The 22,605-nt window shown below is 44.8% G+C and overlaps 1 protein-coding gene across 12 annotated transcripts in view; it reads left to right on the top strand.

Moving 5' to 3' along the window:
• The first annotated feature begins 777 nt into the window (after nt 1–777).
• Nucleotides 778–22,605, top strand: part of BBX (BBX high mobility group box domain containing) — a 137,363-nt gene continuing 115,535 nt past the window's right edge. For 3 of the 12 annotated variants that reach the window (XM_085072653.1, XM_085072700.1, XM_085072755.1), the window contains exons 1-3: nt 1,333–1,470; nt 4,171–4,243; nt 17,489–17,578. The gene's annotated coding sequence lies outside the window, so the exon portion shown is untranslated. Of the gene's footprint in view, nt 898–1,332; nt 1,471–1,602; nt 1,756–2,606; nt 2,668–4,170; nt 4,244–17,488; nt 17,579–22,605 lie in introns of those variants that run through there. The other 9 variants (XM_085072764.1, XM_085072709.1, XM_085072727.1 and 6 more) reach the window with 9 other exon arrangements.

A 22,605-nucleotide genomic window follows, 5' to 3' on the forward strand; every position in this document is an offset into this window, starting at 1 on the left:
GGACCGGGCAGGGAACGGAGCGTGGCGCGGACCCCAGCGTTATACTCGGCTAGTTCTGCCAGCCGAGCTGTCTCTACGGGCAGCCGATGTGAAGCCGGCCGTGCAGTCGCTGCTGGCCCGGTGAGGGCCTCTCCGCCACGCCTGGGCGAGGATTCCTACGGCAGCGGGCACCGCCCGGAGCTCCGCCGCATCCCCGCGCGGCGCCGCTGCCCGAGCGCCCCTCGCCGGGTCAGGGGGCAGCGCCGCTCCGGCCCGGCCGCCCGCGGGCCGCGGGGGTGGCTGCCCGTGTTTACTGCCCCGGCAGGGGCTGCGCGGATGCGCTGCCGCCGCCCGCAACTTCTGGCTCGCCGCGCTGTGGCCTCTGAATGAAACCCGCCCAACTCAGCCCAGTAAGTTCCCGGGGGGCTGCTCGGGGTGCGCCGGGCCGGGCCGGGCCGAGCCCGCACCCCGCTACCCCGCGGCGCTGCCCAGGGCAGGCGTAGTTTACTCTCGCGGCGCTGCCCGGGCGGCCAATGGACAGCGGCTGCCGGCGCCGTGGCCGGCACGACTCGGCGCTGCCCTGGGCGACCCCCGCTCCCTGCCCCGCTCCGGCACCACGGCCGGGGGCTCCGGGAACCCCGCGAGGGGCAGCGCGGAGATCTTTGTGTGAGTGTGTGCGGAGAGTGTGTGCGCCGGCGGCTCCCTCGCGGGCCGCGGGTGTAACGGCAGCGCTGAGTGGCCGGCGGGCCCGTCGCTCAGCGCGCCGGCCAATGGCGGGGCGTCTTATATCGCGGGGAGTGTTGTGGCGCTGCCCGGGTTGCATGGCTCTGTGTGGAGCCGCGTTCCGCGGGCGCCGAGGCGGAGGGGCTGCGCTGCGAGCCGCGTCCGGCCCAGCGGCGCGGTGCGCACCCCGCCGAGGTGAGTGCGCCCGCCCGCCGACCCGCACCGGGCGGGCGGAGATGGGCAGCGGCAGGCAGGGAGGGAGGGAGAGAGCGAGGGAGAGATAGAGATAGGGAGAGGGGTGCCCTCGCCCCACACTTTCCCCTCCGCGCCCCAGCGGCGGGGCAGCCCTCCGCGCCCCTCCTGCGGCGCTGGCGGACGGGAGGTAGGCGCGGAGCTTCCCCTGCCCGGCGCGGTGGCTGCGGCGGCTCCCAGTCACTTTTCCTCCCTTTTGCCAGCCCTGCCTTCGTTTTGAAAGTTTGGGCAACGGAGGACGGGTGGGTTGGTGCCGCCAGCCCTCCGCCCGGCCGGGAGGGCAGGGGTGACCGGGGGTGTTTGACGGGGAGGGGGCAAGTGGATCGCGGTACAGCGCAGGGCATTTAAAACACCAGCGAGCCGAGCCCGAGAGGCGGCGGGGGTAGGCCAGCCAGTGCCAGGCTGCGTTTGAAACCAGGCACCTCTCGCCGCCACAGAGAGAGGCAAGAGCAGCGGCGGAGAGAGGAAGGGGAAGGAGGGCGAGGAGGAGGAGGGATGGCCACCGGCCGCCGCTCGGTGCGTGCCTCCGAGGGGACTTGACAGGGAAATCGCGGCAGACAGAAACGAAACTTCATCCCGAGGGGCGGCGAGGCGCGGGGGAGAGTGCGCGGATCGGTATCGGCTGCCGCCGGCCTGGGGGGCTCCGCGCCGCCGCCGCCACCGGGAGAAAGGGCGGGGGGATATAAAACCGGAGAAGGGGGAAGCAGCCGATCCAGCGGCCGCACGGGGAGCGGGAGGAGAAACCCCGGCGCCGACCCCGACAACAACAGCGGCGGCCGGGCTCGGCCGGAGAGTTGGGCTGTGCGTTTTCCGGTAGTCATCGGCGATGCACCCGGGGCGGCGGCGGCCCCGGTGGGCAGCGGGGGGGCGGGCGGCCGGCCCTGCCGGAGTTTCGCGTGGATGCGGGATTATGTTGTGTCAATAAGTTTAAGGTGGAGAGCGAGAAAGGGAGGGAGGAAGGCGGGCGGGGGCCGGGGGAGGCGGCGGCAGGCCTCGGCCGCGCAAAGTCCTATTTCTGAAGGTAAGTTGTGACATTGGGTGGTCGCGATGACAGAAAACTTGGCGAGGGGCTCCTTGGGCAGGGGGCGGCCGCCTCGGGGGGGCCTCTCCCGGCCGCCGGGAGCCGGATGGGTGCTCGGCTGTTATTTGCTGCTGCGAGATCGGGTCGCTGGTAAATTACAGAAAGCAGCCCTCCTCCTCCTCCTCCTCCTCCCCCCGCTCCCCGCCAGGCGCTTCGCTCTTCCTCCTCTCGGGTTTATTTGCAATGTATGAAACTTGCATGGCTGTGAGGAGAGCCGATCCAGTGTGGGTTTGCGAGGAGGAGGAGGAGGACGGGGAAGGAAGGGTTGGAGGCAGGGGAAAAGGAGGCAGTCGCGTTAATCCCGGGCGCCGCACGGCAGCAGGTTTGCGTTAGGAATATCGGTGGCAGCCCGCTGCCGCCGCTGAATGAGGAAGGTAAAACGAAGCGATGCGAGAGCCGCCGAGGCGACATGCACGGCGGCGGGGCGAGAGGCACCGGCAGGCGGCTGCCCGCCCCCTCCCTCCCTGCCTGCTGCCTCCTCCCTCCCTCCCCGCCGGGGCGGGGAAGGACCGTGCCCGGGTCTCCCCCGCTCGCCGCCAGCCGAGCCGGGGGGCCGCGGGGCTTTAACCGTGTGCGGGGCGGATTCGCCACTTTTTCCGGGGGAGGCCCGCGGTTAAAAGTTTTCTGCGGAGGTGAGTGTGTGCGGGGAGGCCGGGGCGCCGCCAGGCCGGCGGTGGTCACTCGGGCCTGGGGCGCCGAAACCATTGCCCGTCCTGCTGGTGACACGTCCAAGTCCCGCAGCTCGGCGGGGCGGCGGAGGGGCCCGGCTCGGCCGCCGGGGCAGGGACGGGGTGCCGGTCTCCATGTGGGCTCTCCCGGCGGCGGCACCTCCTCCCCGGTGGCAGCGGCGGCGGCAGCAGCGGGATCATCGCCCGGGCCCGCGGGGAGGAGGAGGGGAGCAGCAGGGAGGTGTTTGCTGCCAGCCTGCCTCGCCGGAGCCCGCCGGGGAGGGCAGCTGGGAGGGCCGGGAGCCCCCCGCGCCCCCTCCCCGCGCCGCCGCCCCTTCCCTGCGCGCCCGTTCGCCCCCAAAGGTGTTGTGCAGACTTTTCCCCCGGGAGGGTGAGATTTATGCGCTGCATTATTGCTCCTCTCCTCCCCCCTCAAAGCAAGATGGACTCTCTCTTCTCTCTCTCACTCACTCTCTCCCTCTCTCTCGTTCTCTCCCCCTCTCCCTGTGTCTTGTCAGCCTTCAAGATCGACATTTTGTAACTAGGATGCAAACTTGATGGTGACCGGGGGCGGGGGGCGCGGGGGGGAGACGGGAAAACCCTGGGTCACGGCGGTCTTTCTCCATATTTAATACCTTTTCTTTCCACCCCACCCCGGAGCCCGGATTCCGGTGGCCCTACACTTTGCACGGGCGGGGGTGGGCGGAGGGCGGGCGGCGGCTGCGAGCGCCGCTCTCCCCGCGGCGGCCGGGGGTCGCTCCCCGCGGGCTGCGGTGGCGGAGGGGCGCCTGGGCGGCCGCAGCACTCCGGGCGGCTCGGCCGGGCTCTGCCGGGGGGCAGCGGGCATTACCTGAAACTGTGCTCCAGCCTCGCAGCCTTCGTCCGTCGCTCTGTCTGTCTGTCTCTTTCCCTGGGTGGATCTCGTACCTGCGGTCTGGCGGCTTGTTCTTGTTGTTAATTTTTGCGTTGTTTGGCTTATCCACGCGCGGGGATTGATCGCTCACTTGTGTAAGTTCCCGAGGGTTATTGTTATGTATGCCTCCTTGCAGATGGTGGTCAACTTTCGGTCTTTTATTTTGATAATACGTGCGAGTATTACTGTGTGTGGATGTGAATAATTACGTGATGCATCCCTGTGTGTATGTGTATGTGTCTGTGTGCGCTCATGAGCATGCATCCGTGTGAGAGAGAGACAGAGGAAAAATAACCCACCCTGCTGATGCACACTCAGATGATTTGCTCCATTTGCCCACTCCTAATGCCCTTTACAGACACGGTGCATCTTTTGTTTGCTCCTTACGGTTTCCTGCGACTGTCATCTTGTTTTAATGACAACTTGGCTGGGGTGGGGGTGAAGAGGGAGCAAGTTTCAAGTTTTGGGATCTCTCCTCTCGTTGGTGTGTGGTGAGTTACAATATTGTAAAATCATGGTGTGCTGATGATGTGCTTTTATTTGATACTTTATAGGTCACTATCACATGACAAAGGCTTTGAGACAGCTTCATCTTCGTCTGTGTGTAATTTCCATTTGCCTTCCTGGGTAAGTATGTAAACTGCACACATGGAAAAAGAGCTTGGTTGTTGATGGTAAGATAGAGGTCCTCGTGGTGCCACTTTTTACAAGGAAGATGCATGCTCGGGTTTTAGCACCTCAGAAAACATGTCTTCTCCAGGTGCTAATAGCAACTGCTACAATAGAAAGTTTGTATGTAGAGGTGCATCCAAATAACCTGGGAATTAAAAGGCTGTGCATATTCAGAGCTCTCTTCACTTATTTTTTGCCCCCCTTAAACTTTGTAGAGATAATCAGCTGATTGACTTAGGGCAAAAGTTTTAAACCAAAGTAACATTAGAATATGCAAAGTGCAACACACAGATGGAACATTAATGAGCATGTAAAGTCCTTTTAAAATTCAGTGGTAGAAAAATACAAAAATATAAACTGAATAGGTAATTAGAAAACTCTGGAGGTCAAGAATCAGTGAAAAGTTTAGCAGAACTGTAATGCTGCTGCAACAGGAGTTTGTTCAGTTTTAACACGTAAACTGAGAGCTAATTGGGATTCCATCCATGCTCTTTCTGTGTTATTTTTTTTTTCTTTTGGCATTAATGAGTGCAGATACCAATCAATTTGAAAGATCTGTCTTAGTGACTAATTTACTAGTATTCCCAAGCTTTCAGGCACACAACTATATTTTTTTTAATCTCCGTGCTCGGAAAAGTTATCATAACTTTTGAAGGGTTTGACACCTTTTAAGCTGAAGTGGAAGTGGTAGTTTAAAGAAGCAGTTCTAAATTTTTGGGGTCACGTTTGTAGATGACATGAGTGGCACTTGGAGCACTTCTTATACAATCGCCCGCGGTGGCACTGAACTGTGTTGGGCCCAAAATGGGAAAGTGGGAGGTAGCATTTCTTTTTGGTACTATTTGGTATATAATTAAAAACAAGACTAGACATGTGTTTGGGGTAAGCTTAGTACTCATAAATGCAGGTAATTAATAACATACTCTTGACCTTTTGCAGGCAGTGTATAGCAGACATAGGATAAGTAATGGTCCCAAACATGCTGACTTGAAGGGGGCTGTTGATAGTAGCTGTTCTGGTATGATATTATGACCACAAAGCTAGTGTTAAGGCTGGGATCACTACTGTGAGAAGTTGTTTTGAAGGCATAATTTGCTGTTCTCTGGTTCCTGCAGATTTACACCCAAATTTCAAGTTTTCGGATTTTGTGTGTGTGTGGTTGGTATGTGTAGGTCTCAGAATATAAACACCAAATTCAATTACTGAAATTCTTTATGACAGACTAGTTGCATAGGAGAATATTGCTTTTGGTTTTATGGCATTGCTGACAAGGATTGTGTTCTGCTAAGAGTAATTGGTGCAACAATTTTTTCCAAGTAAAAACGCATTTGGAAATTCAAAACTGGCAGATAGGCTTCAAAATGTTGTTCAGGGCTGAATACAAATGTACTGATTTCTGAACTTCATTTTCTGTGTTTTCAGGTAAGAGTCAGATGAGAGTGCTGTTAAGTGCTAAGGACGTTTTCCTTATTTTGAATAATAGTAAAGGATTCTGAACAAGAATAGCTCGGAGACCTTGACTCAGGTCTTGAGTCATTATCTGGTTTTAGTTTTGTTATGAAGTCTTTCAGATGCGTGGAATGTTGATATGGCAGTGAAGTGGTGATCATAATCTTCCCACACTTGGAGTGGAGTGGACCTTGGTTTTGTGCATAGTCCTAAACATAGGTCTCATCTGATGCTGAACTGGCTTGAAAAAAGAAAAGGGTTGGGTATCTTTTTTATTAAAAAGGCATAATAGGAGCTTTAGAGGAAGAGAAGAAATACATTTCCTTGTAGCTTAAAAAAAAGACAGTAAAAATAATGTGCCTAGTTAAGGTGAGAATAGAGATTTCATTAGATTTGTCCATGGCTAGAAATCTCCATTTACTTCAGGGAGGTTTTATTTTGGTAAAGGGGAGGATTTCTTTTATTACAAAGTTCTCACTAAAGAGAAAATCCATTAATGAATGGACTTTAGTAATTCAGTCTTGATGTACAGGAGTTCTGGTCTTGCTTGGCAAGTGCCAGTGCAGCGCTGGTGTGTCACAAGCTAGAAGGTGATGAGCTGCTTGGCAGGTAGGCTTGTAGATGCTTCAAAAATTGGCCCATGATGTCAAAAGTTTGTTGCACACTACTCTACCTCTTGGCTCAGCAAGCTGATAAACCATGTCAAGCAGATACGTAATTTAGCAGAAACGTAGCTGGTTTCTGTGTGGAGGTAAACTCACAATATTTAAGAACCTTGCCCTTGACACTTTGGAGTTTTTTGGGAGCTGCTTGTTATAAGCTTATTGCCTACAAAACTTCCATTGGCTTCAACAGGAGGTTTATTTAGGAAAAGGAGTGTAGGAGTGATGCTGAGAGGAATTTGTCCATCCTTATTTTTCTCTTCAAGGAAGAAAACCTTTCTCTTTCATGGCTGTTGTGTGAATAATTAAAGATATTAAATGTCAGTTTTCCACATAAAATATCAGAGGTAATCATGCAATTATTTTATAACTAATGCTTTTCCTGTTCATCTGAAATGATCCTAATACCCTTTGTTCGTAAATTAGTGCTTCCGTAGCTGGTGATCCTGTAAGCATGTGAATATCTTGAAGCAGATGACAAGTCTTGTTAAATTCACTGGTACGATTGCTCGCATTCAGAGCTGAAAGTTCTTCCAGGTTGCTGCTGCTCATGGTCTGCAAGCTGAGGATGCGCAGTGTCTCTGGAGCTCAGGAGCATGGCGTTAGGCAGGGCAGTCTTCTGGCACAGAGCTGAGGGAATAGTGGTGTGAAGAGAGGACATCTTGACCAAGTGAGCTGGTACGAGTTACTCTTCCACCACATGTAGTGGTGGAAAAGGTGCAGGTAAGGTAGATGAGACCTGTGGTGTGAAGTTTGTAAATGTACCTGCAGTGAAATTCGGACACCTGGGAGGTGAGATATTGCTTCTCTTTCAACAGTACATGGCTTGTGTAGTGTTCAGATCCCCCTCTATCTGAAGGCGGTTCCTTGGTGGAGGAAGGTACTATAAATTAAAATTGGATCTGAACTGAAACTCTGATTTTAATTTTTGAGTGTGTTGTGGGCTGTCTCTGTGAGCTATGGCAAGTGATGTAGTCAAAACCAGAGGCTGCTGTCCAAATTTTGGACCTACATCGGATTTCCTGTGCCCTGTCGTGGGGGTGGCCTGCTGTGGCCACCGGTGGAATCAGCAGCACTGCTGTGGCCTGCTGGTGACTTCCAAGGTCTCTACTTTCAGAAGCATAGCCATATGTCCTTTTGTCACCTGCAATTGGAGAGTGACAGTACTTCCCTGTATCATTAAATCATATGGTGCCTGTACATTGGGACAGTTTTCAGAGTGATTTAAGTTTTTCAGAGCAGTATAGATACTGTTGTACCTTGCTGTAAACTTAATAGTTTGTTTTCATTAGTACTTAGGAGTCTATAAAGCTAGTTTGAGCTTAAAATCGTATGTGTTTCAAAATATTCTTGAGAAGAAATAGCTTTAGGTCATCCTTCTAACTTCTATAGTATTAAGTTTATTTCTTCTACCATGTTTTCCCCTTTCTTGGGGTATTATTGCCAGAAGCTTTCTAGTTCTGCTAAAATATTATTAGGACTTACTTTCTTTTTATTATTTCGTTTTTATTTTTTTAAGATCAGTAGTGATACAGTGTTTCTGTCTGAGAGCAGTGGGGTAAGTGTGGTGCTGGTGGACATGGGAATTTCACAAAAGACTCCTACAGCTGTCACCCTTCTTGATCATTTCAGAAGGAATAAGATCTGAGCCAGCATAAGGATTACTCTAACTTTAAGAATGGCTTGATGGGGTGCTGTTTTGCATTGCTTGAGAAAGAAAAAAGCACATGCTATTCTCTCAATAATGGTGATATTATTAGTAATTGGCAGTTGTAGGCTTTGCCTTATTCATGTGCTTCTGTCCTGTCTGGTGAAGTACACAAGCCATACTGTAATCACACACCTCAAGATGAGGAACAATCATTTTTAGCCCTGTTTTAGGCATTTGAGATAAAAAGCTGTGAAGGAGCGTAGGCTTGCCTGCAGTCACTTAGCAGGTTAGCATTAGCAGGGAATGGAATAAATTCTACATCTGACTCCTTAGTTTTGTGTCCTTTCCCTTGGTGTATGCTACTGCTCTGAAGCTTTCCTGATCAGTGCCTGTCTTGAGATGTGAGTAGTCTCACTGAATTCTGCACCACTTGGGCAGCTTTTGCTAACACTCCACTTTCATTCATAATGCTGCTTTAAAAAAAAAAAAATCCCACCTTCAGAATGTTGTGAAGTTACTGACTTACAATATGGTTATATTTATTGACAAGACAGCGTAAAGCAGGAGCAGAGCTTACTTAAGAGTTTTTGCCAGTAAACATGGTATTTAAACTGCTGTTTATTGCAGTATTTATTACCCCCATTTATTTAATACTAACTTTGTGAAGTTAATGCAAGGAAGAAAATGGTTCTTCATAGTGAAGTTTTTAAAATGTGATTCATGTGAAATGGTTCTTCACAATTAAATTATTTTTTTATGTTCATAATGTAATGCAAAATCACAACTAATTTTCTTATAAAACATGCAATTGGTGGAAGCAACTACTTTGGCACTCTGGCAGTATTGTGATGAATAGGGTAACTTGCTTACTGAACTTTTATTTCTAGAGCCAGTAAACATATGTAAGGTTTTCAGATTTGCTGTTTACTGGTGTTCTGTTACTTAAAATAAAAATCTGATCTAAAAATTGGAATTGTATTTGAGGAGTAAAACACACTTTACTTAATGCTTGTGTGTAGACCTAATTGTAGTATTCGTGTAGTGGTAGCAGCATTTTATTATTTCTAATAGTTGTAAATTTGATTACCTAAAAGATGAATCAACAAAGATGAAAACCATGGTTTTGACACTTTCCAGTGTTCGTGTTTTTTCCTTTATAGCACACAAATGCATAATGTAATAGCAAGTCCTTATGAGCATGGACAATTCAGCATGTGAAAATAAGCTAGCTTCAGGCATATCTCAGTACAAAGAAAGCTAGTACAACAAAATTTCAATTTTTAGTGAGGGGAAGGAAAGTTAACAGGATTTTATGAGACTACAGTGAGAAAATCAGTTGCTTAGGAAGCATGGAATTTTTATTGTCAGAAATCTTCCACGTGGGTGTCTCTATGTAAGAGATTTTATAAAATGTAGCAAATACTGAAAGTAAGAAGCAGCAATTTATTGACCCTTAATGTCACAGAGCCTCATTCAGCAAAGATAAAAATGATTCAGTGGAGTTGCACAACATGGGATCTGTGGAACTTAATGCAAGTGGAAGCTCTCTTGACAAGAAGCTTATCAAGTCCTGTCTATACCTTCCCTTTCTGAGGGAAAGTGGGAAGGTGTCTTCCCTCTGGCTGTGTGGTGTTTTGTTTAGGATTTTATGGTATTTTCTTTCTGAAAGGCATTATGTATGTAACAAATGGTCTGTTTTGAGACGTTGTGGAGCCGCAACTACCATTCTGGCTGTGGGATCACTCTCCTCTTACACAGGTGTAGCAACAGGACAATTTCTGCCACCCGTGCTCCTGGGAGGGGCTTTGTCCTGTGCTGCTGAAACCCGGAGGTCCCCACGGCAGGGTCAGGCACACACATTAAAGGTTGCTCCTTGGCTCTGTTGGTGAGAACTGAGCTGGGCTGTTGCAGGATTCAAGTGAGGAAGGTTGAAGCCCAGTGCTGTGCTACTGTTAAGCTGGGTCAAGGATTGGTGACTGTATCGTGCTCCTGAGTGTCAGGCAGTACTTCAGTGTTGTTGGGTTGATGGCTTTCAACCAATATCTTTCAGTTCTTTCCTCAGTACGCTTTTTTCTGCCAGCTACATCAGGGCTTTTAAACTTAAACTTTGTTAGAAGTTGTCTGTCTATTTGTTTTTCATCTGTACTCACACCCTGTACAATAAGAGTTACCCAGCAATGGCAGTGGGGAAGGCATGTCACACAGTCATAGTTAGGTTATATCTCTTGCAGTAGAATAGTACATCTTCCCTGTGCAGCCTATGTGTTCTTTTATGAAACAAATAATCCTAGTTTTTGTTTGTGTATGTGAGAGAATGTATTGTTTTGTGATTATTGAAGCAATATTTAAGAGAGACTTCACAATAAATTTGGAATTGAAGCTGGATAAAGAAAACTTTAGGTGAGAATGAAAGGAGTGAGGGAGGACTTGATTTCTTGCCTCATTTCATCCTCTTCAGTGTGAAGTAACTCTGTTAAAGTCAGTGGAGCTGAAACATTATGTTCAGCATTAAAATCTGGCCGTGGAAGTTGGAAGGAACTTAGGGGTTTTTGTCAGGTTGATGAAAAAGACATTTTTGTGGTTGGCTGTGTTTGGGTTTGCTTTCCCCAAGTGGTGGTCTTCGAATCTACATCCTGCCTACAGTGAACTACAGTTGGCAACATCATGCTGACTTACAGAGTGGAGTACAGGAACATCAATTTCTCTTGTCCTAAGCGCTGAAGAGCCCGATCCTGCAGTTACAGCTGTACAGGTGAACTCCTGACAAAGAGCCAGAACCAGAGCTGCATGAGAAATGTGCATCCCTTTGGAGGTTTGCTGTGTGAAGTTCCTGGTGGCCTGCAATTCTTCAGGAAAGCTGTAGATTTCACATTATTCTTAGTTATTGACGTGCAGATAGTCCTGCTAGGGTCTCGCACCTGTTGTACTTGGTGATCAGCTCACAAATTTACAGATTGTCCCTGACCTGATGATGAGCCATCTAGGAAGAGCTGGGAATAGAGAGAGACATTGCTGAAACATGCCGAGTTCCTGTAAATGAGAAGAGGCTGGAAGAGCATGAAGTGTGAGAATGCCATTTGGTAGATGATAAGTCTTCTGGCATGTAAGCCATTTTGTTCAAGTATGTTTGCTTCCCAAGTGGGCTGGCTGGCTACGGAAAGAAAGGATTCTGATGTACTGCAAATCGATGGTCAGAGATGATAGATGCAGAAAGAGGTAGCATTTTCACCTCCACTTCATTGGTATATCTGGAATATCATCATCATTGGAACATCTCAATATGTTCTTTCTCTTTGCAAAATGCTCCTTTATATCCAAATTTCGTGTTGAACAGTGTAAACTTCCTGCCTGGCTCAGTTCTAATCAGTGAGTGCTCCATGCCACACACTTGGGAGTTTCAGGGTTTAGCTCTTGTTTGAATATGTGTGTAATTCTTTTTCTTATTTAAGTTTATTTGTGTTCCCTCTAATTTGTTTGAGATGCTCTTTCATACATTGTGTTAAACATCAGTCATCAAGTGCTCATAATGTATTTTGAAACAAGTATGCAAAATTGCAGCATGATCCTGTACTGATTACAGAACTATAGCATATGAATTAATAAGAAAATAAAAACAGCATAATTAATTTCCAGCTGCTTTTGGAGAAACAGAGGTGTTTACAAGGGGAAATTTGGTGTCTGCAAATTGAAGAATGACAAAGCTGGTAGCAAATATATTAATGCAGGCAGTTATTCACAATTTATTTCCTCTGTTGTATTGATTAAAAATGTGTTTTAGTGCTGAAAGACTAAAAGCAGAAGCTCCAATGCTATTCTTTTAAAACTGTTGGACTAAATAAAGAGCACAAGTGTCATAAGTAGAGCTAGGAAAGGAAGTTTTTAACTTTATTTCTTAGTATAGAAGACCTTAAATAAGGGAAGCAAATGACAGATAACTAGGTGTAATGGTTGAATTTTCCATTTCTCATTACTATGAGAGAGAAATTTCCATTAATATGAGAGAACATATTGTGTGTGTGTAAAACAGTTTTTGAGTGTGAAGTATTTTTCTTGCATCTCTGGTATGTGCTTGTACTCATTTGTCTTGCGTCAGCACTGTGTACCAAAGCATCAGAAGGTGAATGAAGTCCATGGTTAAAAGTGACCCAGGCAAAATACCATGCTCTGAAGGCCCTCACTGCCGTTTGGTCCATCAGTTTCCTTTGGAGGAAGCTGTTAAAAGGATCTGGATACTCAGTTGCAGGTTTTGAAATCTCTGCTTAGGTTGGTGCTACTCGGGGCTAGCCTGTTGTTCAGGTGGGAGCTCCAAACAAAGCCTTCGGTATGCATGCCTACAAAGTCTTCCTGGTTTTTAATCAGCAAAGGAAGATCCTGCCCTCCTGAGAGATATGTCTAGAGGAAATAGATTATTTATTTATATAGTGAAGTAGACTCTCGAGGATGCCCCTGTCCAGCTTTCTGTTTCGCTGCGCCATGTGCTGACGGGGCCGAAGTGAGTGAGAGGATGCTGGAGTGCAGGGAGTGAAGCACCTGAGAAAATTGACCACATACTGTGTTTTGTCTAAGAAATGTTCTGCTTCTTTCTCTGCCATGGGTGATCTGGTTTTTGTGTGCAGTCTTGCTTTCCTGGATGGGCCCACTGGGCTGCATTTGAAGTTTACTGTTACTCTTTGCAGAAAGAGTGAAATCAAAATGGGAGGTGAGGCTGTCATCACAGGCATCCCCATGCAAGGGGTTACATGAGAGAAGGGCACAGTTCAGGTCTGCCTGAACTGTGGGGACAGTATGTGTTCTCTTATTCAACGATCCTGAAAGGAAAAAAAAAAATGAGTGAGGGATGGTGTTTCTTTGAGCTCTAACAGGCTTTGCAGAGATTGAGCAGGGCTGAAGAAGAGAGTGGGGACAGGCAGGCACACTGAAAGCAAGGGAGGGTCTTGTGCCTCGTATTCCTGGCCCCTGTGAGCCCCTCTGTATGTACACTCATGTGTCTGCTGCCCTGACATTCCAGTTATACCTATTGAACTGATTTAAATCAGGATTTCGGTCAATAAACACTTGGTTTAAGTTGGTGCTTGTAATTTCACTTTGCTTTGGTATTTTTGTATTTGTTTTTTCAGAAGCAGTCTGTATTGGTAGACAACCATTAAAATATGTTGCTAAATATAGCCTTTACACTAAATTTGGCGCTACTTTTTTGTTATTTCAGAGCATGAATTGTATGCCTGCACACTTTCTAAGTGATTTCATGGCCTATGTGCATTTATTTAGATTGCAACTGTTAGGAAAGTTTTATATTTTGGACATGACAAATTATGCCTTCTTTTAATTGTGGCCTTCAAGAATGTCCTACTTAATAAAATCACTCTGATGCACAAACACACAGGTAAATGCAAATAGATTTTGCACTTAAAAGTGTTATCTCTAATAGGGTAGCTGCTTAACTGAATGAAAGCTTTTAAAACTAGCAGAACTCAAACTTCTCTCTTTGTTTTCTCAAATGAGAAGGAAAACAAATGATCTTACTTTTTCAATTCGCAGTTAGTTTCCCAGCTTTACAGGAAGTGCCACTAAATGACTTGTGGAGCAAAGACTCAGCAGATGCAATGGAAGGTACTAGTTTCAGGTAACTTAGTTCTAAACCTAATACTTCTTCTTTGTACTTCCAGGAAGATTTACCTGTTGAGTATTTGAGCTTTTTGTTTACAGTTTTGACATCAAACACTTGCAATTTATTTTAATGTAAATTGAGTTACATAATCTTACAGTAGAATTTAATGGTGGTTTGTAATAATTTAAAGGCAGATTGGAATTAGTGGTTTTTTTTGTTAGAATACATCTTGCAACAATATCATCTGAAATGTGGATATGATTTCTTTGTTCAGAAAGATTTCGTTTGTAACCGTATCTGTTTCTGTTAAGCGCAATATATTTTTTTAGATTACTTTAGCATCTATTATCCAGTTTCTATTTGTAACAGCAGATGCCTTGGGCAGTATCTTCTGCCATTAAGGAATGCAGCTCGCTAGGTAACACTGTGGCCATATTAATTTTTTAATTTTTTTTGTGGGTACAAGACCCCTCTGTAGCTTTTAAAAGTGATCAAAAGATCACTGTTTAATATTACTTAACATAAAAAAAAAATACTTATTTTACAATTGCTGTTACAAGCTTTCCTTTAGACTATGTGGCATATGATTGTGACTTTAATGGTTGAGGGGGTACTTAAAAACATTCAGGAAGGAATCTAGCACTGCTGATGAGAGAAAGCAAAACATGAAACCAAGTTGTTACTGGATGCTGCATGTATTACTAATGTATTAGATGGAAAAAAAAATAAGGAAAAGAATTGGTAAATGTGCCATAGCAACTTTGTGGCTGACATGAATTCTAGCCCCCACCCTACCAAAATATTAATAGCATCTGAGCAAAGAGCTTGATAACATGTATTGACTCTGCAGCTCCATGTGTTTTTTCTGCAGCAGGGGAACTGTGTAGCAGTATTTGTGACCATTAAGGAATGTAGAGTTAGACCTCAGGTAGGAGAAGGGTTGTGCTCAGAAATGCAGAGAGTGCCTGAGGTCTTGTTGTACAGTTACACAAACTGTGTACAAATGCAGTTTTGCCCCTGCCACCCAAAAAGGAGGAGTTGCACACTTCAGAAAGTGGTTTTATGGCCTTCTCTCCCTGGCACAAACATAGGTTTCACGATCCTGTCTTTGTCCTGTTTTTCTGTATTCTTTTGTATCAATGTATAGGGTATTCAAAGTCTCAGCAGTTACTGTGGTCTAGTATAACTAAATATGAAAAGATAAGATTAGAAAGCTGAACAGAAATCAAAAGAAAATTGAAACAAAGGTCAAAATGCTATTGCAGGTTGCAAATGTTTAAAATGGTTGATTTTTATAAAGAAGTAAAAAGAAAACCTTCCTTTAAAAATTGAAACAGGAAAATTACTGAGTATTTATTACTCTTAAGAGAACAAGCCAAAGTACGATGAATCACTCACCCTGAAAGGGTTGTCGTTTTCATTTTCTTGTACTTTTGATTCAAGATCAGTAAGAAAATATAGTAGTCACATATTTGGGCAACTTGTTTGATCAAAGCTGTTTATTGCTGAAGCATTAATGTTTTTAGCTGCCCTAAAACAATTGGCTTTTGTTTAATGTAGTTGTTTCAGCAGAATGCTTTACTTCACCCCCTCTGTGCTGCTCTTGTGACACCCCACCTGGAGAACTGCATCCAGCTCTGGGATCCCCAGTATGATAAAGGCATGGACTTGTTGGAGCAAGTCCAGAGGAGGGCCATGAACTTGATCAGAGGGCTGCAGCACCTCTCCTATGAGGACAGGCAGAGAGAGTTGAGATTTTTCAGCTTGGAGAAGACATGGCTCCAGGAAGACCTTGTAGCAGCCTTTCAGTACCTCATGGGGCTCATGAGAGAGATGGAGAGGGACTTTTCACAGGAGCAGGTAGTGACAGGACACGAGGGAATGGCTTTGAACTGAAAGAGAGCAGATTTAGATTAGATATTAGGAAGAAATTCTTTGCTATGATGGGACAACTGCACAGGTTACCCAGAGAAGTTCCTCATCCCTGGAAGTGTTCAAGACCAGGCTGGATGGAGCTTGTGCAGCCTGGTCTAGTTGAGGGTGTCCCTGCACGTGGCTGGGGAGTTCAAACTAGATTGTCTTTAGGGTCCCCTCCAACCCAAATCGTTCTTTGATTCTACAATGTGGCTCATTTTATAATTATTGCATTTTCATAGGATTGAATTATTCCTGTCCTAACTTGCTTCTTCCCCCCCACACTCCCCCTTAGACATGTGAAATGTTTCTTTCCTTTCAGAAAATAAGTATTGAGCCAAGATTTTATCAGGAGAGTCAGTATCTTTGATGGTGTTTTGTCTGAGTTGTCTCAGAGAAACCTGTTACTTCATGTGTGCTTAGCAGTGTTTTCCTGCTAGGTTGCACTGAAATGGGCTACAGGTCAGGCTAAAAAATCTGGATGTAAAATTCACTTTGGTCTGGAATTGGTTGATGTGAGCTTGTGCAATTCTTCTGAGGCTGTTGAATAGAATTTGGCTGTGTTCATCTGGGGGATTGTGGCAAAACCAGCTAGGAGCAGTATGTGTTTAAAACATTGCTGTAACTACATCAGTAGCACTTGATCAGAAGAATGAGAGACCCTCACTCCTTTTCATTTTTTATTGGGGGGCAGAAGAAGAGGTGGCAGTGGGTGGTGGTGGTGGTATCCTAAAATTCACTTTTTTCCCTTACTTTGGAGAGTCAGTCAGATGGATCAACTTAGTGAAATAATCAGTTCATATTTAGATGACAGGCCAGCCTTTTTTTTTTTTGGAACAATTTTAAACTGAGGAACCAGAAGCATTTCTGCTAGTGCTGAACTAAAGTAGTGTCTCTGCCAAGCAGTCTGCTTTTGTGGTGGCCCTAGCCAAGCATGGAGGGAGTGGAAAAGCAGGTGCACTGTCTTAGCCTGAGCCCTCCAAGTTTGCGTGAGGTAAACTGCAGAGGAATGTCCTTTGCAAAGTATCATACATATCATGTACTGTCTGCAAAACAGTTTCTGTCACTTCCCCAAGTACTTCTCCCACACACCAAAAGTGATGGGGGCAGCTTACCATATGTGTTATTTCCCCCATCTCCCTTCCAAAAAAGAGCTATGCTGTTGCCCAGGAGCTGCACCCCATTAGGTGTAATGACTGTCATGCTCAGTTCAGTGAGAACTTTGTTACAGACTTCAGTGGAAATAAATTCTGACTTGTAAGAAAATCTTAGTGGATCTCATTAAGATTTCTTGAAGGATCATCTGTACTTTACCAATATAATGAAACTGGTGATGGGTGTGAATTTCCCAGTTTTACAAACGTGGTTGAAAGTATGCGGTAGCCTTAGAATAATGGTAGAGTATGCCACTACAGCCCTCTCAGCTATGGAGACCAAATAAAGCAGTTTCTCCATTTACAAACTTGGGGTGGTGATGGCTTCTTCCTTTTAAAGTGTTGTGCAGTCTCAGAAGGAAAAACTTAGTAGAGAGTAGCAAGGCAGAAAGTTGAGAAGAGTTGTCAACATTATTTGTTGTTTTTTTTGTTGTTGTTGTTAGCCTTGTCATAGGGTAAAATGGCAATTGCATTAATTGTGGTCATGTTACATTACTTGGGGAAAATTTTGCAGTCAGTTTTGTTTGATTGTGAAGGTCTAGAAAGAGATGCCTGCTTCTTTCTCTGGAGAGATGGACTCCAGGTTCATCCTACCAGAGAATCAAAACTATTCACTTTCTAAACAGGTGTGTAAACAAAGTCTTTTAAGAGTGTGTATTGTAGAACACAGGTGGTGTCGTCATTTATGTATTACATATTTTGTTAAACAGAACTTTTTTCAGGTGTAATAACACTTTGCTCTTCTGTTGTGTACTTTTGCAGGCATCAGCTAACTACATTTTACAAACATTTCAGAACCAGTGCTACCCATCCCCGTTTTGCAGATTGCAGAGTAGACTCAGGGATGTTCAGGTAAGACCAGTTGACTGGTGGCAGAATAAAGTACAGAATTCCTAAACTTCCTGCAAGTTTCTACATGACTGTTAAACTTACTGCACCAACTACCTCTTTGTTACTAAAGTATCTGCCCTATGCACATTACTTTCCTATATTGGTGGGTGAAAAAATGGTGGTGAAGTGTTACCTGTTGATTTCAAGCTTACTGGTTAAGTAATTGTGAGCTTACACACTTGAGAAATCTATTAGCATCCAGGTTCAATTCAGGATTCATCCTCTATATCTAAGAACTTGTGCTGCGTGAAAGGAAAACAGCCTTGCATGTCAGAGCTTTTGGGCATGGTCTTTTGTTCTTCCAAGCCACGGTGTCTTCTGAAAGCAGTGCTGGGTTAATATTGCCCTCTGTTCTTCCTGATTCTCTGAAAGTGACTTTTGCAGGGATGCACAGGCATGTTTTGTTTGTTGTACAAAATGTGTGAAGGTGATAGGAACATATTTATGTTGGTTGCAAGAATGAGCTAAAATGTCCTATTGCTCAGAAGAACTTTGTAAGCCAGACTTTGTCTCTACCTATGTATTTCAGTGTATTCAGCTCATCTCTTCAGCCAGAGGTTCTTGCTGTAAGGATTGGCACAAGTGGCCTGGAAGCATTGTGGCAATGTGGTGTTTTTTGGGGTACTTTGTAATTCAGGTCCCAAGTTTGAACTTGTACTTTTGTATTAGGTCAGTAACAAGGGAGCCTAGTGACTGTCTTTCAAATCAGATTAGACTGAGAATCTATGGATCTTGTGCTTTCATTTCTTAGGCAAGTACAGTTCAGAACCGTGGACTTGTGTGCACCTAGGGTTTTAAATAACTTCTGTTTTCTCAGTTGGTACACAGTCTTGAGCATACCAGAATCTGATTTACAGAAAACTCTTAATATCTTATTCACCTTCTGATTTCAAATTCAGTTATCTGTATGCTATGTTGTGTGACTCTGTAGATCCCAAGAGAGTTATCTCCCATCCTTGCCCCAGCCAGCACTATCAGGTTTTTTAACTGCTGACCTTTTAATAATGTGAACAAACTTGCGTCTTTTGGACTGAGTTTTTCCTCTGTTGTGCTCATCCTTAGCACAGGGGCCTTGCAAGGTTTTCATCTGAGGGAGATGAGAAACATATTTTTATACTAGTAATTCTATCTGCAAGAAAAAGAAACAAAACAACTGAAAAACAAATCCTAAGAAACCCCTCCACAAAACAAAAAATGAGAAAACAGCCTATAGATTTCAAGGAGCTTGGCCTGAAGAATGCTGGTCCTGCTTGTCATCCAAAGAATTGATTTTTATTTCACAAATACAAAAGTTTTTTGTTCCGTTCATTTTTAAGAATTGTGCTTCAGTTGAGGAGAGCACAAAGATCTTTATATACTTGATTATTTTAGGGCTCAGTCCTGCAATGGCTCTGTCGTAGGAGTCTCCTTAAGCTATTGCAGTTGCAGGATTGAAGCTGTATGTGCAGCTAATCTTACAGGGGCCTGATCCTGTTTGGAGACATTTTGGCACAGATCCTTGGGCACGTGCACAGTTCTGGGTAAGCTCTTGTGGCTTGGCATCAGTGAAACAATGGTGAAGATGGATCTGATCGTGTATTCTGGTTTACAAAGCAGTGAGGTTCCTCTTGGAAATCTCATAAGGCAGGCTATGTACAGAAGTTTGTAAATTCTGTAACCAGGGCCACTTTTAGAGGTGTTTCTTAAGAAATAAGTCTATTACATTCAGAAACTTTCTCTTTTCTGCTTAAAATGTGAGGCTAAACCGTTGACATCAAAAGTAGATCAATAAGGATATAGATAAAATATAAAACAGGAGTAAGTGGCCCAGTAATGTTTGGTTTGTTTTGTGGGTTTTTGTTTGTTTTTTAAATATTTCTTTCTCTAGTTAGTACATGAATAAAGTAATTAATTTATGTAACTTCTTGGAAAGTTCCCTCAAGAAAAGTTTGCAAAAGTCAAATAATGTTTTTGTAGAAAAATAAATATTCTGAGAAAATTTAAAACAAATCTTATCCTGACAGCTTGGGAGTAGTGTTTCAGATGGGAACCAGGCTCAAGCCATGTTGTGACACTTCCTTGACCTGGACCAGATGCTTCTGTCTCCTTGGAGAGCTCACAACTTTAAGCACAGTTAATGTTGGTCAGTTTCTGCTGGTGATGTTCAGAATACTGTACAACACCTTCAGGAAGATGTGAAAGATCATCAGGTTCTTTTCAGTCTGCTGCTGCTTGAGGGTCCTGTATTGTCAGGCCCAGCTGAGTTACACTCACTGAGGAGAGGACATCTACTCAGGGTATGAGAAGTGTGTTTATGCTTCCACTGGTTTCAAAGCATCCTGGAGAATAAGGTAATAGCTCAGCTCCCTGGTACTGCAGTTAGACTGACATGGGCCTGTAGACATGCAGAAAGTTAGCTCAGGGATCTTCCTGCAGGATTAGTAACACTGCAGAATATAAGACTAGTAGAGAAATAAAATTAAAATAAAAGGATATGGCAGGATATGATTCACTTGTATCAAAGCGGAAATTCTTATAAGGTCCCTTTATTAACTTCCCATGCTTTATGGTGTTGAGACCTGCAGTGGGTGCTGATCCATGCTGTTGCTAGTGCATGCTATTTCTTTTTCTCTGTAGCCAAGGACTGAAGGTGGCTCTTAAATACATGTATGCAGTTACAGTGAGACTGACACAACATCAGGGTGCTGCAGAGCAGGGAAAAATCTGAAGCAGATAAGCTCTGGGTAAGGAGGTGTCTGTATTCCTAACACCCAGATTGAGGTAGAGAATAATGGTGCCTGTCCTGTCCTTGCAGGGTGCTGGCTGTGTTGGGATCAGGTAGAATAAGCCCTGCAGTTCTGATTCTGTCATCATCTGGACTTATAACTTTTCTAGAGCTCCCTACCAGTTTGTCTGGCTGGATTTTCTGAAGGGGAGATTGGTATGGGTAAGGACAACTGTAAGGAGCATTTCGTGCCTTCCAGTCAGGACACAGACATACCTCAGTCTGGGAGAGGTTCTCAGTGTTGGAGCTGAGGTGTGGTGAGAGATTGTCGTGAACACCTATGAGCGTTGCCTTGTAAGTTAATTGTGTGGCTGCCAGGACCTTATGAATATATAAGAAGAAATAAGGAGTCGTGTGTGGGGCAATATGGTGGTTGTCAGAGACAACCTCACTTTTGAAGTTACCAGGGAAGCTTGTGAGATCCTGAAACTTTTAGTATAAGAACATACAATCTATGTCCCTCAGGTGTGCTGTGCCAATTGATTCATAGCCTGACATTTTATTATTGTTTGTCTTGAGTAAAAATTCATTCTGTTTATGGATTAAAAAAGACATTCCTGCTGTATTTCCTTTGGCTGCGGATCTGTAATTATTGTTTTTGAGTCTATTTATGAGCTACTAGGACCTTTAGTAGAGATGATTTGCTTTTGTCATCAGGAAGAGCAGTTCCTCTTTTGAGTCTGTTGGCAGTATTTCCTCTAGCAGAAGGAGGAGTTCCAAGGAGTTAAGTTTGCTACGGCTGGCATCAAGTACACAGCATGACAGATCTCCCAAATCCACTGAAGCAGTTGTGGGATAATGGGGGGGGGAAGAAGTGCTCCCTAACTGTTCTTGCATTTCTCTGCATTTGTAGCAAATCACTCAACTCAAGAATACACAGGAGCAGGTTCATTGAGGCTGTTGATCAGGTTCATGGAGTCACATCATCTGCAATCCTCTGTGCTCTTTCAGTTTTGGTATTTGCAGCTGCAGAGGTTTGGCTTAAACAAAAAGAGAGCCTCATGCATTCCCAGTGATGGCAGCTGCTGTTGTCTTTTGCATCTCCATGAAGTAGGTGTGACAAGTTACCTGTCAGAGGGGCAGTCAGGCTACATGTAAGACACCAGGATTGGGATCCATGCATCTTCACCTTCTTGTTACTATGGCTAAAAAGCTTTTCCATTCCAGTTGTCTTACTCTTCTTTGGAGAACTTGACTCATTCATTAAATTGGCCACATATGATAGAGGTGGAGATGAAAAAATGAAATAGAAAGTTAGATTACAGTTAAAGAGTAAATACATGGAATCAGATCTTTTGGGAGAACTAGACATCACCATATTAAAAGTTAAGCATATGCCTAATTCTTTGAGACTAAGGTTATTATTTGGTTTCCAAATTGCACCCATAAATGCAAGGATTTTCAGTCTAAATTTATATTATTTCTGTGTGGAATCTATTTCAAATATGTGAAATACACTAGTGGTGACAAGTATTTGATCATAATGTTATTTTAAACTTGGAAGCATCAGTTTCCAAAACTTAGGATTCTTGACAGATATTTAAATATTTAAAACACCCTCCATAAGATTACTAAATCCAGCAATTCAAGTATATAAACAATGCTAGGGATAATGAACCAGAAAATATTCAAAATGGCATACTCTCTCCATAAATATTTCTCTCTTATTTTAACATTCACCAGGGTGAATCACCAGAAAAGTAACTCCTGAATGTTTATTTGTTTTAACTCACTGGCTTACTGATGATACAAGCTTTCAGGGAAACCCATGGAGTCCCACAAGGTGGCAGGAGCTAACTGTTCTATACTAAGAGCTATGGTCTGAAGGAAAATAAAGGTTACAAATTGATTTTGCTAGTCGCATGCATTCAGATCATGAGACAGTTAGGCCAAAATTTCAAAACCTCACCTTTGTGTTCTGAATAATTTTTGCAAATGAACAAGATTCTGTCCTCAAGAATCTTACTTCCAGAAAGAAAATTCAAGCATTCTTACTTTGTCAACAAAACAGGATCTTTATTTTTACTAGGTGGTAGTAATTTGCTTATCATTTGCATTGTCACTGTGAGTGGAGAATAGGGATGAATCAATGCAGGAACTTGGTAGTGTATGAGGTTCACAGTTTACCAGATTGGCAGTGAGCATCTCTAACTTGCAAATTCACCTTGATGTTGTGGTAATGCTGATAAGGAGGTGGGACACAGGGCTGAAGAACTGCAGAAGT

The sequence above is a fragment of the Lichenostomus cassidix genome, chromosome 1 (assembly GCF_008360975.1).
Source record: "Lichenostomus cassidix isolate B80296 chromosome 1, HeHo_3.0, whole genome shotgun sequence".
Taxonomy (NCBI): domain Eukaryota; kingdom Metazoa; phylum Chordata; class Aves; order Passeriformes; family Meliphagidae; genus Lichenostomus; species Lichenostomus cassidix.